General features: G+C 45.6%; 1 pseudogene; it reads right to left on the reverse strand.

Annotated features, from left to right (window-relative positions):
* Positions 1-1,301: 1,301 nt before the first annotated feature.
* On the reverse strand, positions 1,302-4,797 carry LOC123083040 (PHD finger protein ALFIN-LIKE 3-like; annotated as a pseudogene).
* Positions 4,798-15,599: the final 10,802 nt, after the last annotated feature.

Consider the following 15,599-nt stretch of genomic DNA (forward strand, 5'->3'; position numbering starts at 1 on the left):
ACACAAAATTATACATGCACCAAAGAATTTCGCATTTGCAATAGTATAGCCCACCAGTACACATGCAAACTTCATAAAATTGCTATAATGTTACATCTTCTATCAATCTGGTATTATTGGGGCATGGCACACCAAGAATATATATATCACGCGCATTGGTTTCACACACTCGTCAATTGGAAAAGTCTATGCATGCAAAAAATACAACCACTAATGCACGGTGTTGTTTATAACTCGATACTCCTTTTCCTTTGTCTAATACAAAAATAAACACAGTCGTATATCTGAAAATAACCTTTTTCCCAAAGAAATAAGTTTGAAAATAACTGCTCAAACTATTGGCCTAAATTCCCCTGTGTTTCAATACAGAACTACTCTACCCCGTGCAATAGCACTGGATTTTGATGACTAATTTTTCTTCATGAAAAACGGATCTGAGATTTCATGTCCGCCGAATTTACAATTTATTTTATTAAAAATGGATCAAAAAAGTCTGGGACAGCAGGATCTAAAAACTACGGCCACAAATGCCCTTAGTTGTTTAACTCAATACATTTTTGCCTATGCCTAATAAGAAATAAACACAGGTATGAGGACGGTTGTAGTATTTGAAGAAGCCCAAGCAGTACTTCACACAAGAGCTATGAGTCCTTGTGTGTGACAGAAACACATCCATAAATACTCTTCTCCACTCTTTGTTGGGACGATTACTCGTTGGCATACTTCTGTGGAAGTGCTACACTACCATGTTTGGTCTGCAGTTACCAGCGGTGCGGGGGTCGGGAAAAATCTTTGCCGGTTCATGCCGGCACCAACACGGAGACGCTTGTGGGTGTACCCTCCCTTCTTGAAGGGCGTCAGGTTTACCCTGTCGACACTCCTCTTTGTATACCGGCAGAAATCCGAGGATCTGTCTGGGCAGCAGCGTCATTGTCGTTGTAGTCCTTCTTGAAGGTGTTGTTTGGTACGCGGGAATTCAGAGGCATAGGAGTTTGGTGGAATTCAGAAGCATAGGAGCGTGGCGGCGGTTGCCGGAAATCATCGCTTTGGCATTTGTTTCTCTTTTTGGGTTTGATTGTCCTGTTTACCCATCAGCGATATCACAGTTCTGTCAGGTGGTTGCTATATTAATATAGCAAGGCGGAAGCCTATTTCGAATCATTGTAAACTGAATTCTTACATATATCCCAACGGAATGGGAAAATAATGTAATGCCTCTCTCACTACCTTTCTAGTTAATCATTTTTCATACAAAGGGTGACTGCATACCTAAAATAAAGGAATGGGGCACATATTATATCCTACTCTCCGATCACCTCGCGGATGCAGTCAGGACACTGGTATTCTTCGATATGTTCTGCTTCAGAGGCAGTTATGTTCACACATTTTCCATGGAACCACTGGTCACATCCGTCACAACCAATCCAAAAGGCATTGGCATGATACGGAGCATTACAAGATCCGCAAAAGTCAGTAACTTCATTATCCTTTTGTTTGTCTTTAGCAGGCTTCCTAGAGTCCCTGTTTGGAGCAGACAAAACTTGCATCGAGTCTTGAGCAGGTGGCACGTTCTCTTCAGCATGTGTGATAGAGACTACGTCTGGATTGGACACATTCTCTTGAGTTGGTGCACTCGACTCCCTATTTGCATTGTATCACGCAAATGTTGATAGCCAAGAAAGACCGTAAGAGAGATAGAATTCGTCATGGACTGTTCGCATCTCGTTTACCATATCAAATAAACGTATCCTGAAAGAGAAAGTAAACCAACATCATCAAATCAGCAATTGGCTTCGCAAGCAATATGTAACACATCACATTCTTGATGCATGGAGGAACTATATAAGCACTAAAACATAATGATTTAAATAGAAGATGAAGATCGCCCCTAATAAGAATAGCCCATTATTTAATGCTGAGGCTCTAACAATTAGTTCTGCAGGACTACGGCTCTATTGAAGCTGTATTCTCTCTCATGTTTGTTAAGTGCACAAAAAACTGTTTATCCATATAAATGTCCTAACTGTTAGATTGCACATATAAATGTCCTAAATGTTAAGTGCACAAAAAAACTGTTTGTGTAACGAAGTTGTAGTAGTAGTGGTGGTGGTAGTGGTGGTAGGAGCAGCAACAACAGTTGGCGTCGAGATGAGTGGACAAGAAAAAGGTGACGCCCATGAGCCACGAGTCGGAGTGGTGGGCGACGAGTGTCAGGTAGTCAGAACGGTTCACATAATCTCGCCGGCGGTTGATGCCTCATGTCGGCACCGGCAGGCCTAGCGGCACCATCTCCTCCGGCAGTGTCAACTCCCAACTACCGTCTGGGTACCCGTACAAGCACATTGGCTCTTTACCTGAAGCGAGAAAATGAATCACACCACTCCATCAGCCAGTGATTTGCACACCTCGCCATCTTATATTTACTAATTGTAATTGGGGGCACCATATGAGATTTACTTTAATTTAAGAAAAAATACCTCTCCAAATCATTGATTTGACAAAAAGTCATTATATTATTCAAACAGGTTTGATGTAGCTACATGTCAAACAACTCTATTGTAAAAAAAGCAGGAGATTAGATTGTTAGTTTGCATGCTTTCGACACTTTAATTAATTAAATATATTTTTATGAAGCACCCATGCCATGCATATGGCTTGGTGATGGCGAGGTTCATATCACTGGCTGCAGGCTTAGAATTTGCAGGTACTTTAATCCTATTACGAGGCGTGATAAATATTCAGATCTCTATTTTTGCCAAATTTATATAAATCTCTCTACTTTTGGCTAATTTAAAGTTAAGTCGGCCTTCTCTATGTCATCGTGAGAAAGATCGCTTGTGCGCATACAAGTATATATGTTTATATACACTATGCGTTGTCCGTGCAGAATAGCAAGGGTCCGTATTTCCCATTACTAAAATAAATAGAAAACTGTATCATTTATCTGACGTATTTTAGTGAATATACATGTATATAATATGTGACTTAAAATTAAAGATAATTCAAAATAGAACCATGGATCCTCTTCATGACCAAGAGAAAATAAATGTCCTCATGTACTCTTGTAAAACACTTTTGCATGAATATTCTATGTAAATAGTAATGCATAATCGAGTCCTAGAAAAGATATGGTCTAGAAACAGTTGAAGGTTTTGAGGGCGACAAGTGTTGAGTGTCTATAATAAACTTAAGACCAAACCCCATCGTATTTCTTTAGGAGAAAAGGACAAAAAAAAGTATACATCCACCAAAGAATTTCGCGTTTACAATACAATAGCCCACCAGTACACATGCAGCCTTCATAAAATTGCTACCATGTTACATCTTCTATCAATTTGGGGTTATTGGGGGCATAGCACACCAAGAATATATATCACGCGCATTGATTTCACACACTTGTCAATTGGAAAAGTCTATGCACGCAAAAAATACTACCACTAATGCAGAGAGTTATTTATAACTCTATACTCTTTTTCCTATGTCTAATACAAAAATAAACATGGTTGTATATCTGAAAATAACCTTTTTCTTCCGGAGAAATATGACTGAAAGTAACTGATCAGACTACCAGCCTGAATTCCCCTGTGTTTCAATACAGAACTTCACTAGGCCGTGCAAGAGCAGTGGATTGATGGCTAGTTTTCTTCATGAAAAAACGGATCTGAGATTTCATATCAGCCGGATTTACAATTTTCTAATTAAAAATGGATCTAAAATTTCAGGGACAGCAGGATCTAAAAAATACAGCCACAAATGCCCGTAGTTGTCTAACTCAATATTTTTTCCTATGTCTAATAAGAAATAAAGACCATTATGTGTTTCAAAGGAACAGATCAAACTATCAGTCTAAGTTTAATTAAATAAAGAACTTCACTAGCCCGTGCAATCACGGGATTGATGACTTGTTTTTCTTAATAAAAGATGGATCTGAGATTTCATGTCAGAAGAAACTATCAGCCTATCCCTAATACTAAAATAAACACTGGAGCTGAAGTTTTTTTTCCTATGTCTAATACAAAAATAAACAAGGTCATCTGTTTAAAAGTAACTGACAAAACTATCAGCCTAAGTTTCCCCATGTTTCAGTGCAGAATTTCACTAGACCGTGCAAACACGGGATTGATGACTAGTTTTTCTTAATAAAAAATGGATCTGAACTTTCATGTCAGATGAAACTATCAGCCTCTGCTTAATACAAAAATAAACACGGGATCTAAAGTTTTCTTTCCTATGTCTTACAAAAATAAACACGCTTATATGTTTAAAAGTAACTGACCAAACTATCAGCCAAAGTTTCCCCATGTTTCAATACCGAACTCCACTATCCCGTGCAACAGCAAACTGATGACTAGTTTTTCTTAATAAAAAATGGATCTGAGATTTCTTGTCAGCCAGATTTACAATTTTGTAACAAGAAATGGATATAAAATTTCTGGGACAGTTGGATCTGTATATTACATACCTTCCTCGCGCAATAAATCATATAATGTATCCTGATCTGCGCGTATGGCAACAAGGAGAAGAAGAGACTGGCGTTAGATCCATCAGCACGTAGGCGTCACATATATAGAGAAAAACGTGTCACTAAGGAGCGCCCCATGGCTTACCTGCGGTGAGGGCTCGGACGAGCGCGCTGCGGCGGCCAGAGAAGTCCTCGTAGATGTTCTCCACGGTCCATGAGACGGCGGGGCGGGAGCGCCATTCACCGGGGTGTGCCGGCAGCGGGGTTGGTGAAGGCCGCCCATGAAAGGGAGTGGGGGTGGGGTTGGAGGAGGAGCCGGCGCGAGATGTGTCCATGGCACGAGATTCGTGCTAGGTTCGCCAGCGGCGGGCTGGCAGAGATAGGCGGAGCTCTTGAACGAGGAAGGTGGAATTGGATCTATGGGGGCACTCTGTTGCTTTGTTGCTTTATATAGAACCGGCGTCAAGAGGATGGAAGAAACTGGGGAACGGAGGACGCGGGCGGGTTACTACTTTCCTTTCAAGTCTCTCGGCGGGATGTATTTGTTTTCTTTCGTTTCCTATCACGTTTTTGGCCACGCCGGCGAGGTGCCAACACTGGTGAAATAACTATAAAATAGCTGGCATGCAAATCCTAGGGCTACTGGCGTGTGGTCCCCGGATCAGAAGTCCAGAATACATGGTACTCCTTTATTTCCCTCATTAATTTCATTTGTTTTTTAAAGGCATTTATTTCCTTCGTAGTGTAAAAAGTACACGGCACAATGTGCTCCCACGGTTCTGAAATGCATGATATTTTAGTCATGCAGTTTCTAAGATGAAACTTTGACGATTATTTTGTATGCACTTAAATGTTGCTATAAAAGGTTAAGGGATATGTTTAGATTCTTACCAAATAGTAGTACCTTACCGTATGTAAACATGCTTGCGCCAGCCGCGTCCCACGATTGCCACGTGTTTCGATCGAGCCCGCACACCACAACCCCCTCGAAAACCTTATTCCAGCCGATGAAGGGCTTGCCACACTTTTTTCTCCTACACCGTGCGTTGACCACAACTCCACAGTACCATCTCATGTCTCTCTCTTTTTCCTCATTCGATGGAATGCTCCTTCTCTCTCCCTGCCCGTCTACTTCACCGCTGAATTGAGTTGGCTTGAGACAGCCGTGGTGTGGAGGGCTCAGGTTCCTGGACACATCTTATCCTTACCCTGCAACATTGTTTTGAGATCCGTACTAGACAACTAACTTTGTACATCAGATTTTTCTCTTTTTTGTTTCTTCAAAATAAAACAACATATGAACTTTAAACTTTGCAAGACACCAAAACGTTCTAACTAGAATGTGAAAAAAAACTTTCAGATTTTTTTGTCGAACATAAATATACGAAATTAAATTTTTTGTATTAAAAATGTACTTTTTAGTATTTATATTGCACGAAAAATTCTGAAAGTTTTTTCCCACATTCTAGTAAGAATGTTTTGTTGAGCTGCCAAGTTTGAAGTTCATATGTTGTTCTATATGGGAGAAACAAAAAAGGCAAATGTACTCGCACGAATCGCGATGCAAAAATGAGTGGCTAGATAAGGGGGTGTCCCAAAGCCTATGCTCTACAGAATATTTTCCGGTGTGGAGGCGCCGCTGCAGGGCCCTTTGAAGGAGAAGTTCCAAGGCCGGCGGGATTGAGGCACCGCTGCAACCGCAGAGCTTGCTGATGCCGTATCCACAGCCGGTGTTGCAACCACACAGCTCGCCGGTGCAACAGCCGTGGTCGATGCTCCAAGCCTGCTCCGATGGGGGCGGCCGCTCCGATGCTTCGATGGCCACGGCGATGGTTCAATGGACACGACGACAAGGCATGCTATGACGACATCGACAACCGTGGCGGTGCTGCAAGACATGCTTCATTGGCCGCGGCAACGAGGCATACTTTGATGGTGACGACAGTGACAATGCTTCAACGACCACGGCGATGGTTTTATGGACACGGGGATGAGGCATGCAATGGCGGCATCGACGGTCGTGGTGTTGCTGCAAGGCATGCTTGAATGGCCGCAGCGATGAGGCGTACTTCGATGGTGTCGACCGCCCTGGTGATGCTGCGACGCGTGTTTCAATGGCTGCGGCGATGAGGCGTACTTCAATGGTGTTGAGGCCGTGGTGATGCTGCGAGGCTTGTTAGAATGGTCGTGGCGATGCTTCGACAACCACAACGATGCTTCGATGGACATGGCGATGAGGCACGCTACAACGACATCGACGACCCAGGCGATGCTGCAAGGCATGCTTCAATGGCCATGGCGACGAGGCGTACTTCGATGGTGTCGACAGCCGTGGTGATGCTTCGACGACCACATCGATGGGTTCGATGGACACGGCGATGAGGCATGCTACGACGACATCGACGACCGTGGCGATGCTGCAAGGCATGCTTCAATGTTAGTGGTGGCGAGGCATACTTCAATGGCGCCGACGGCCACACAGATGCTTTGACAACGTCGATGGCCAAGGCGATGTTGCGAGGCATGCTGCGGGGACAGGGCGTGCTTCAATGGCGTCGACGGCCACAACTGCGAGGCGTTCTAGGACGTTACCGCTGATGCTACTCTGAGCCTGCAATGACGTGCACTGTGGACGAGCGGTGCGTGCTAAGGAGATTAGCGGCCCTGATAAGACGCATCGGACCGCACAACCAGTGGTTGTTCTTTGAATCTCTGCAGGCGGATGGCGCCTAGCGTCCACCATATTTTGCCCTGGTCTTCGTCCGGATGAGTGGCAACTCCAATGCTCCTTTTCCAACTCTAGTTCATTTTTTTGGATCGCGCGCACATCCACTTTCCCAAAAGAAAAAGAAACTGGCACTCTAGCCACGTCCCTGTGAGCGGTATGGAAGAATCCTAGCACCGCCACCCTCTGGGAATCCCACCTTCCTCCCTTGCCGTAGCCGGTGGGCGCGACCAGGCGAAGCCCTTGCGGCAGGGGGTGCGGGAGTGGCTTTTCCTCGCCTCTTGTCTGGACTCATGGGTAGCCCGGCTCGGCCCTCTATGGCGGGGCCGAGCAGTGGTTGAGGAAGCGAAGGATTCGCAGGGAGGTGGTAGCGCGACGCTCAAGTGGGGCGACTCGGTCGGCATTGCTATGTTAGTGGTGCGGACGGTGTGCAGCAGCAGGCAAGGACGGTGGCCCGACATAGTCGGCGAATGCGCGCAAAGCGACACCCGCTCCTTCGTCCCCCTTCCTGTGCACTGGTCTGGGTCGTGTTCTTGCCGTCGTTGGCATCTAGATTGGGTCTCAGCTCTAAACTGATGGCTTGGTGGTTGCGGGTGGCTTGGGAGGGTTTTCTACCATATGTGTGGTGCTCGGCTAGGTGGGTCATGTTAAGGCAGCCGGTGACAAGTGGGATTCGGCGACAGTTGTTGGGTACTCCCTTTGCATGTGGGTCGGCATCGTTGATGTCTAACCCCAACTGAGGTAGTGCTATGGCACGGTGACTCCTCTCCTACATGGTATGTGCCAAGGTGCGAGCATTACGGTAGTGCGTTACTCTAACAGCGGTGGCGTGTCTCTCTTGGACGCCTAGGCGGTGGCCCCAAGCAATCATAGCTATGCCAGCAAAAACCAAATTTTATATTATTACTCTATTATTTTTGTACAAATGTATAAGAGGTGTGATCCTATTCTTTATGAGGTATAATCATCACGACTTTAAAGCAAATAAAATGTTCGGATTAAAACAACTAAGGATATCTCCAACACGGACCCTCATACCGCCCGAATGCATCCAGACCGTCCGGTCTGGATGTGTTGTGCCATCCAACACAGACCTACATCAGTCCGTCGGGCAGTCCAGACCGCTGCCACGCCCGCGTCTGACTGTCCTGGCCAACAAAAAAAACCTTCATCACCCGAGCGCGCTTCCCGCCTAATACAGTCAGCGCTGCTCCAGAGTGTCAGTGCCGCGTTAATGCCCGGCCAGAGCGGATGGGGCCTCTCACTGCTGCCGGCATTGAAGTGGCGCGCCAGCCGAGAGAGCATAGCCCATGCCGCTTCCCGGTGCAGGCGACTGCTCCACATTCAAATGATAGCCCATCGGTTCGTCACCCCTACATTAACGACATGCGGTTGTCGAGGAAACTACTCCGGCACCACACGTCTGTCCGTCTGCCACCCAACATTGACCTTGCTGTCGTGGCCCATTGCCATCCGCCCGCTATATAAACACCAGCCCAGACCGTAGCCACAGTCATCTACCTACTTCACTTTCTCCTCTCCGCACCACGCCCTCCATGGCCTCCTCATGCTCCAAAGCCCTCTAGGACACCCTATCCTCGACCAGAAGAAGGAGAGGACCTCCATTGCTACTGGTTGGCTGGTCGGCTAGTAGATGGAGGCAGACGAGGCCCCAATAGAGGACGAGGCGGCGCTACCATCCTCGTCGGTGCGTGTGGGATTCACCATTGGCGAGGCATGTGCGCACTACACGAACATGATGTGGGAGGACGAGGAGGAGGCCAGGTTCTGACAGGTGCAGGCCGATCAGTCCTACAACCTCGGCCTCCTCGAGGAGCACCGGCACATGGAGGAACTACTCGCCGCCGGCGGGACTATCATGTCGGATGTGGATGCAGTGGAGCAGTAGGCACTGGTCGACTGCTACCTCTCCGCCCGCGACATCCGCCGCGACTGCTGGTGGTAATGCCTCCATTAGGCGGAATTGGCGGCCACCTAAAAGGAGATCGACGAGGTGGGGAATGAGGTATGTGGCAAGAGCGACAACAAGGAGGACATCACCCGCTCTGCCCTAGTCGTGCCTAGCCCGCTACCACGACCACGAAGCTGATATGTCCACGGACGCCACCGATAGCAAGGAAGAGTATTGTATGGTAGGTCACTGCTGCTCGGGTCCCAAGAAGGCCACAACTCTTCCCCTCCCATCGAAGCCACGCTTTATGCGCCGACCATCGATGGCCGATTAGCCACCTGACGGCGACGTGGGGGCGGACAGCTGTAGTTCCCGGGGTCCCGGAGGCGGAGATGGAGAGCATCGAGGCTGTGAAGGCGAAGGCATTCGCCGGACCAGCACTTCTTAGCGCTCATGGTAGGACATGGGAAACGTGCGCCGATGATCATTTAGATTAGATTTAGTGTAGGGTTTGTCCAGTTTATATGAAAAATATAATGAATTTTGTCTGGTTTATATGAAAATTGATCCAAATATAATGAATTTCGTTCGGTTTATATGAAAATCCATCGTATTTACATGAATTTCAGCCGGTTAGTTCAAACGGCAGCTGAAATATTTGCAGCCAGCATTGGATAGCCGGCTCCCGCATCTATGGACTAGTGCCACTATGCGCGGACGGATGACGGAATAAATTTATGGGTCAACGTTGGAGATGCCCTAACCTCACCAATCTGTTCTCACAAACATATAATTTGCGCATGGTCAAGATTGAAATGGACCGGTCCGGTCTGGACTTGTAACTGGACATATGAATGTGTTCTAGAATCCCAGGGGCCAGAGTTCGGTCTGCACCTCGTCTAGCAGGGCAACAGGTATACCTAAGATCGACCATTCTTCTGTATACTGAGTGTAGAAAGGCGCATGCCGATGAGAGGCCTGGCACTGGACGTGCACTTCGTGTTCCCGCAAGTGTAAGCAATGGTGTGGGACAAAGCTGGATGGGTGTCCTCGGTCCATGACAGCAACACGACCACCACTTCCGGCTTGGTTAGAGCATCCACAATGACATACCTAATTTGAGTTGCCGAACGCCCCCAAACATGCCCGGCCATGTCCGTGGATAGTGACCGGTCAGACCCCACATTGCAACTCAACAACCATAGTAGGCATTTTCCAATTAGCATTTTCATACAAAACCATGCAAAAAGCAAGATCTATGTACTACCAACTACCATCTACACTACTCATACTTCTCGTCACATATGTGGATGAAATTGATGTCGGAGCTGCCGTCGTCATGGTCATTCGTAGCCGGGCCAACCTCTGGTTCCTCCTCGGGAGTCAAGAATGGCATGCTGCTCCATTGCCTCCTCTGCCTGGGCCACCTCGAACTCTGTGCATCGACCATGGCGAAGCCGGTAGGTGCCGGATCTACCTGATGCGCCTCCTCTGACTCCTTCTCCACCTCCTCCTCTATGACCGCGTCCTCCTCCTTTGGCTCCACCTCCACCTCCTCCTCCTCGGGCTGCACTGAATCCAGAGGCAGGCTGGTTGCGATCCGATCTTAGCACCTGCTCTGGATCTCCTCTAGCAGCTACAGCCGCCGCCCGGGATTGAGCATGTTGTAACTAGTGGTTAGCGGCTGATTGATGGATTGAATGTGACGGCGGTGGAGGGGAGGGAGGGGGGAGAAATGGAGGCGGTCTATGGTTGGGATTTTGCCGTCCGGCTTAAATAGCCGGCCATGTATCCTCAGATGGCATGCTAGAGCGGCACCACACGACACCAATGCGTCCTCATCTGAACTAAGGAGGCGCATGTCAGATCACCAGTTTATGCTTTTGTCCACATGGACCCTTGCGGTCTGTACAAAGCGACGTGCACGTCCGGACATCTTCATATCCGCCCAAATATGTGCCGGATATGGGAAGTGTCAGTCAGTCTTGATATTTGGGCTAGATTTGACAAGTCTAGTTGGGTGACAATTTTGTGTTTAGGCAGTACCAGGCAAGCTGCCCGGGTGTTTGGGGCGGATCCGAGGACTCCAGTTGTAGATGCTCTCATGCCTCAACTAGCCGCATGTAGCGGCATGGCAGTAGCTATGGTGTCGCAGACAATGACAAGACAGATGTGTAGCCGTCTCGCTACATGAGTTGCAGGGCAAGCACCGGCTTTCTGAGCGCTGATTGTATCAGTCAAAAATGGCCAGCTTGGTTGTGGCTGTGGTGCCACGGACAATGGAGAGGTGCTCCCGGATCGGCGGTATGAGTTGCCCAGAGGGCGGTGCGACATGGTGCCAGGAATGATGCCGAGAGGAACACGTCGCCGGTGCGGCGACGCAAGCTGAAGCGTGTGCGCTGGCTCGATGAAATTTGCAGGCGCTTTGCTGGCGGCGGCTACGATGACATGACTAATAGTGAGTGGTTCAACCCTATGGTCGAAAGGGACACCTCCTCGTTGGCGCCTTCAACGCCCAATCACTTTCCTGGAGCTCACGCGCGCCCCCTAGTGGGTCGTGGCCCATTCGCTTGAATGCTGCTCGACCGACCGCTGCTGCTCGCTCGCTCGCTCCTTGGTTGCCTTTTTTTTCTTGCGAGCACTTGTCAAAAAAGCCTTGTTGTTTAAAAAATAAAAAATAAAAAAATCGAAAAAAAATCGTGAATTAAAAATGTAGATGAATTTTCATAAAAGTTCACAAAATTTAAAAAAAAGATTTGAAAAATTTCATTGAATTTGAAAAATGTTAATTGAATTTAAAAACAAGTTCATCGACTTTGAAAAAAGTTCATCCAGTTTAAAAAAAGTTCATCAAATTCGAAAAAGTTCATTGAATTTGAGAAAAGTTCATTAGTTTTGAAAAAATTCCATCAAATTCAGAAAAGTGCATCTACTTTCTAGAAAAAAGTTCACAAATTTTGAGAAAAAGTTCATCTACTATCAAGAAAAAAGTTTCATGAATTTCTTTCACAAAAAAAGTTCTTGACTTTGAAAAAAGTGCAATACTTGAGGTCAGTTGGTCGGGTGGTTATGGGGTTGAAGTCCTAAGACCCGCGTCGCGGGTTCAAATCCTGGGTAGCATGCACTTTTTTTCTTTTTATAAAAATAGAGAAGGAGCATATGGGCCGGCCCGCTCTTGAAACCTAGCGTATAGGGAGGGTGTGTGCCCGGTACCAAAATGCCTATATTCGGCGCTTAAGGCGCCGAATAGGATTTTGCGCCCAAAGGTTACATCCCCAATGGACCCTAATGTTTATCTAGGCCATCTAGATAATCCACATGTGCCAACAGCCAGGTCTGGTCCATCGGGCCGAAGGGTTAAACCAGACTACGTGTATCTTGAGTTCATAGTCCTTAACCCAAAGCGCTCTTAATATCTCTACTCTTACAAGGGAAGTTCATATGACAGTATCTACTGTTTTTGTTTTTGCCTCACCGCCCACCACACCCTTCATGTTGGTTTTTCTCACTCACTCTTAATACCAAATCAATTTTCCCGATCCTCCTCTCGTGTTTTCGTGCCTTCTTTGGCAGGTGCCAATTTAATTCAACCATGTAAATATTAGCTAATTAAGAATTCGGAAATCGCACCATATATGTAAGATAACCTTCCTAAAAGACAAAGAGAAGTTTTTTCTCAATAACCTTCCAAATCAAAATAAGATATTCCTCAAGAAGAAATAGCTAATACCACATCCTATCACATTTATTATCTATCATTATCTCCATTATTAAATCTCTACTCCTGAAAAGAGAGTTGGTGAACCAGTACACATGGTTTATTTTTGCCTCCACATCCCACCACCCCCTCCATGCTAATTTTTTCTCACTACCACTAAAAAAACAGATTGATCCACCCGATCTTCCGATCCATTTTTTTCATGCTTGCTTTGGCCGGTGCCGATTCAATTCAATCATGTAAATATTATGTAATTAATAAGAATTTAGAAACACTATATATGTATGGTCACCTTCCTAAAAGATAGAGTAAAGATTTCTTCTCCATAACCTTCCAAATCTGCACTCCTAAAAGGGGAGTTGGTAGGTTGGTATGCATGGTTTATTTCACCTCAATATTTCACCACCCTGCATGTTGGTTTTTTCTCCCTCCCACTAAAAACCCGAATCTATTCACCCAACCTTCCTTTTCATTTTTTCCTTCTTGATTTGGCAGGCGTCGATTCAAATCAATCATGTAAATATTAGGTAATTAAAATTTTGGACATCGCAACATATATGTGATATAACATTCCTAAAGGCGGACAGAAGATTTTTCTCAATAACATTTCAAAACAAAACTAGATATTTCTGAATAATAAATAGCTAAACCCGCGCACTACGCTATTTATTATCTATCATCATCTGTAGTATTGAATCATAATCACAACTTTCCCTAGACTTTTTTTCTTCGATCCCACCCACATGTCTCTGTTTTCACCGGAAATGTTTTTTTTCTTGTTTCATTCATTCTGTTTGACCTCCCCTCCCGCGTATATTGCACCCTCCCAATTGATTTTCAACCCATAGAATTTTTCCAAATAAAACCCATCTACCCTCAACCCCCTCCAGCCCTACGCGCCTCCTACTGACTTCTCCAATTCTCTATTCGCTACTTCATCCATCCCACAAAAATAAGCAATCTCCCCGATTCTGACTTGACCATTTTTTCCTTGTCACGTGAGGAGAGCGCCACCTAGGGTTCCCTCGCACACGGTTCTTTTCATCCTGAATGTTTGCTCCCTGACTGGCATTGGCCCTGCACATTCCTCTCCCCCACACCCGACCCAGCAAGGGTTCCAACTGATACATCTCCAACGTATCTACTTTTCCAAACACTTTTGCCCTTGTTTTGGACTCTAACTTGCATGATTTGAATGAAACTAACCCGGACTGACGTTGTTGTCAGCAGAATTGCCATGATGTTGTTTATTGTGCAGAAAACAAAACTTCTCGGAATGACCTGAAAATCCACGGAGATAAGTTTTGGAAAATATAAAAAATATTGGCGAAAGAATCAAGGCCATGGGGCCCACACCCTGTCCACGAGGATGGGGGCACGCCCTCCCCCTGGGCGCACCCCCTGTCTCGTGGGCCCCCTGATGCTCCACGGACCTCAACTCCAACTCCATATATTTCGTTTCGCGGAGAAAAAAAGCAGAGAGAAAGTTTCATCGCGTTTTACGATACGGAGCCGCCGCCAAGCCCTAATCTTTCTCTAAAGGGCTGATCTAGAGTCCGTTCGGGGCTCCAGAGAGGGGGATTCGTCGATGTCGTCATCATCAACCATCCTCCATCACCAATTTCATGATGCTCACTGTCGTGCGTGAGTAATTCCATCTTAGGCTTGCTGGACGGTGATGGGTTGGATGAGATTTACCATGTAATAAAGTAAGTTTTGTTAGGGTTTGATCCCTAGTATCCACTATGTTCTGAGATTGATGTTGCTATGACTTTGCTATGCTTAATGCTTGTCACTAGGGCCCGAGTGCCATGATTTAAGATCTAAACCTATTATGTTTTCATGAATATATGTGAGTTCTTGATCCTATCTTGCAAGTCTATAGTCACCTATTATGGGTTATGATCCGACAACCCCGAATTGACAATAATCGGGATACTTCTCGGTGATAACCGTAGTTTGAGGAGTGCATGTATTCACTATGTGCTAATGATTTGTTCCGGTTCTCTATTAAAAGGAGGCCTTAATATCCCTTAGGTTCCACTAGGACTCCGCTGCCACGGGAGGGTAGGACAAAAGATGTCATGCAAGTTCTTTTCCATAAGCACGTATGACTATATTCGGAATACATGCCTACATTACATTGATGAACTGGAGCTAGTTCTGTGTCACCCTATGTTATAGCTATTACATGAGGAATTGCATCCGACATAATTATCCATCACTGATCCAATGCCTACGAGCTTTTCACATCTTGTGCTTCGCTTATTTATGTCACATCCCTAGCTGCTGGTAGTGCTCTAGGTTAGCTTCATGTGTGCATCATGTCTATATTTTTGAAACTTGAATTGAGGAATATTGGAAGCCTCAAAACCCTAAATAAAAGAGGGGCAAAAACCCTAGAAATCTCATTCATTGCTCCAAAAGGCTCTTCTTAAATGTTTGATAATTTTTGGTAAGGGTGCTGGTCCCAACCAAAATATTGAACATTTTTAAGGATTTATTTTTGGGACTTTGAATTTAAATCATTAGCTATTTGAATTTGAATTATATTCATATAATTAGAATATAATTTCAAATACCCCTGAAATATTTTATGAGCTTTTGGAAAAGTCCATCTAGCCAAATAAAATTATTCAGAGGAGTTTTTGGCATTGTTTGAATTTGTTTAAAATTCAAAACAGTGGCAAAACGAAATTAAATAAAACAAAACAGAAGAAAAAAATAAAAGAGAGAGAGAAGGACTTACCTGGCCTCACCCGTGCAGCCCACCAGAACCGGC

Source organism: Triticum aestivum, chromosome 4A (genome assembly GCF_018294505.1).
Source record: "Triticum aestivum cultivar Chinese Spring chromosome 4A, IWGSC CS RefSeq v2.1, whole genome shotgun sequence".
NCBI lineage: Eukaryota > Viridiplantae > Streptophyta > Magnoliopsida > Poales > Poaceae > Triticum > Triticum aestivum.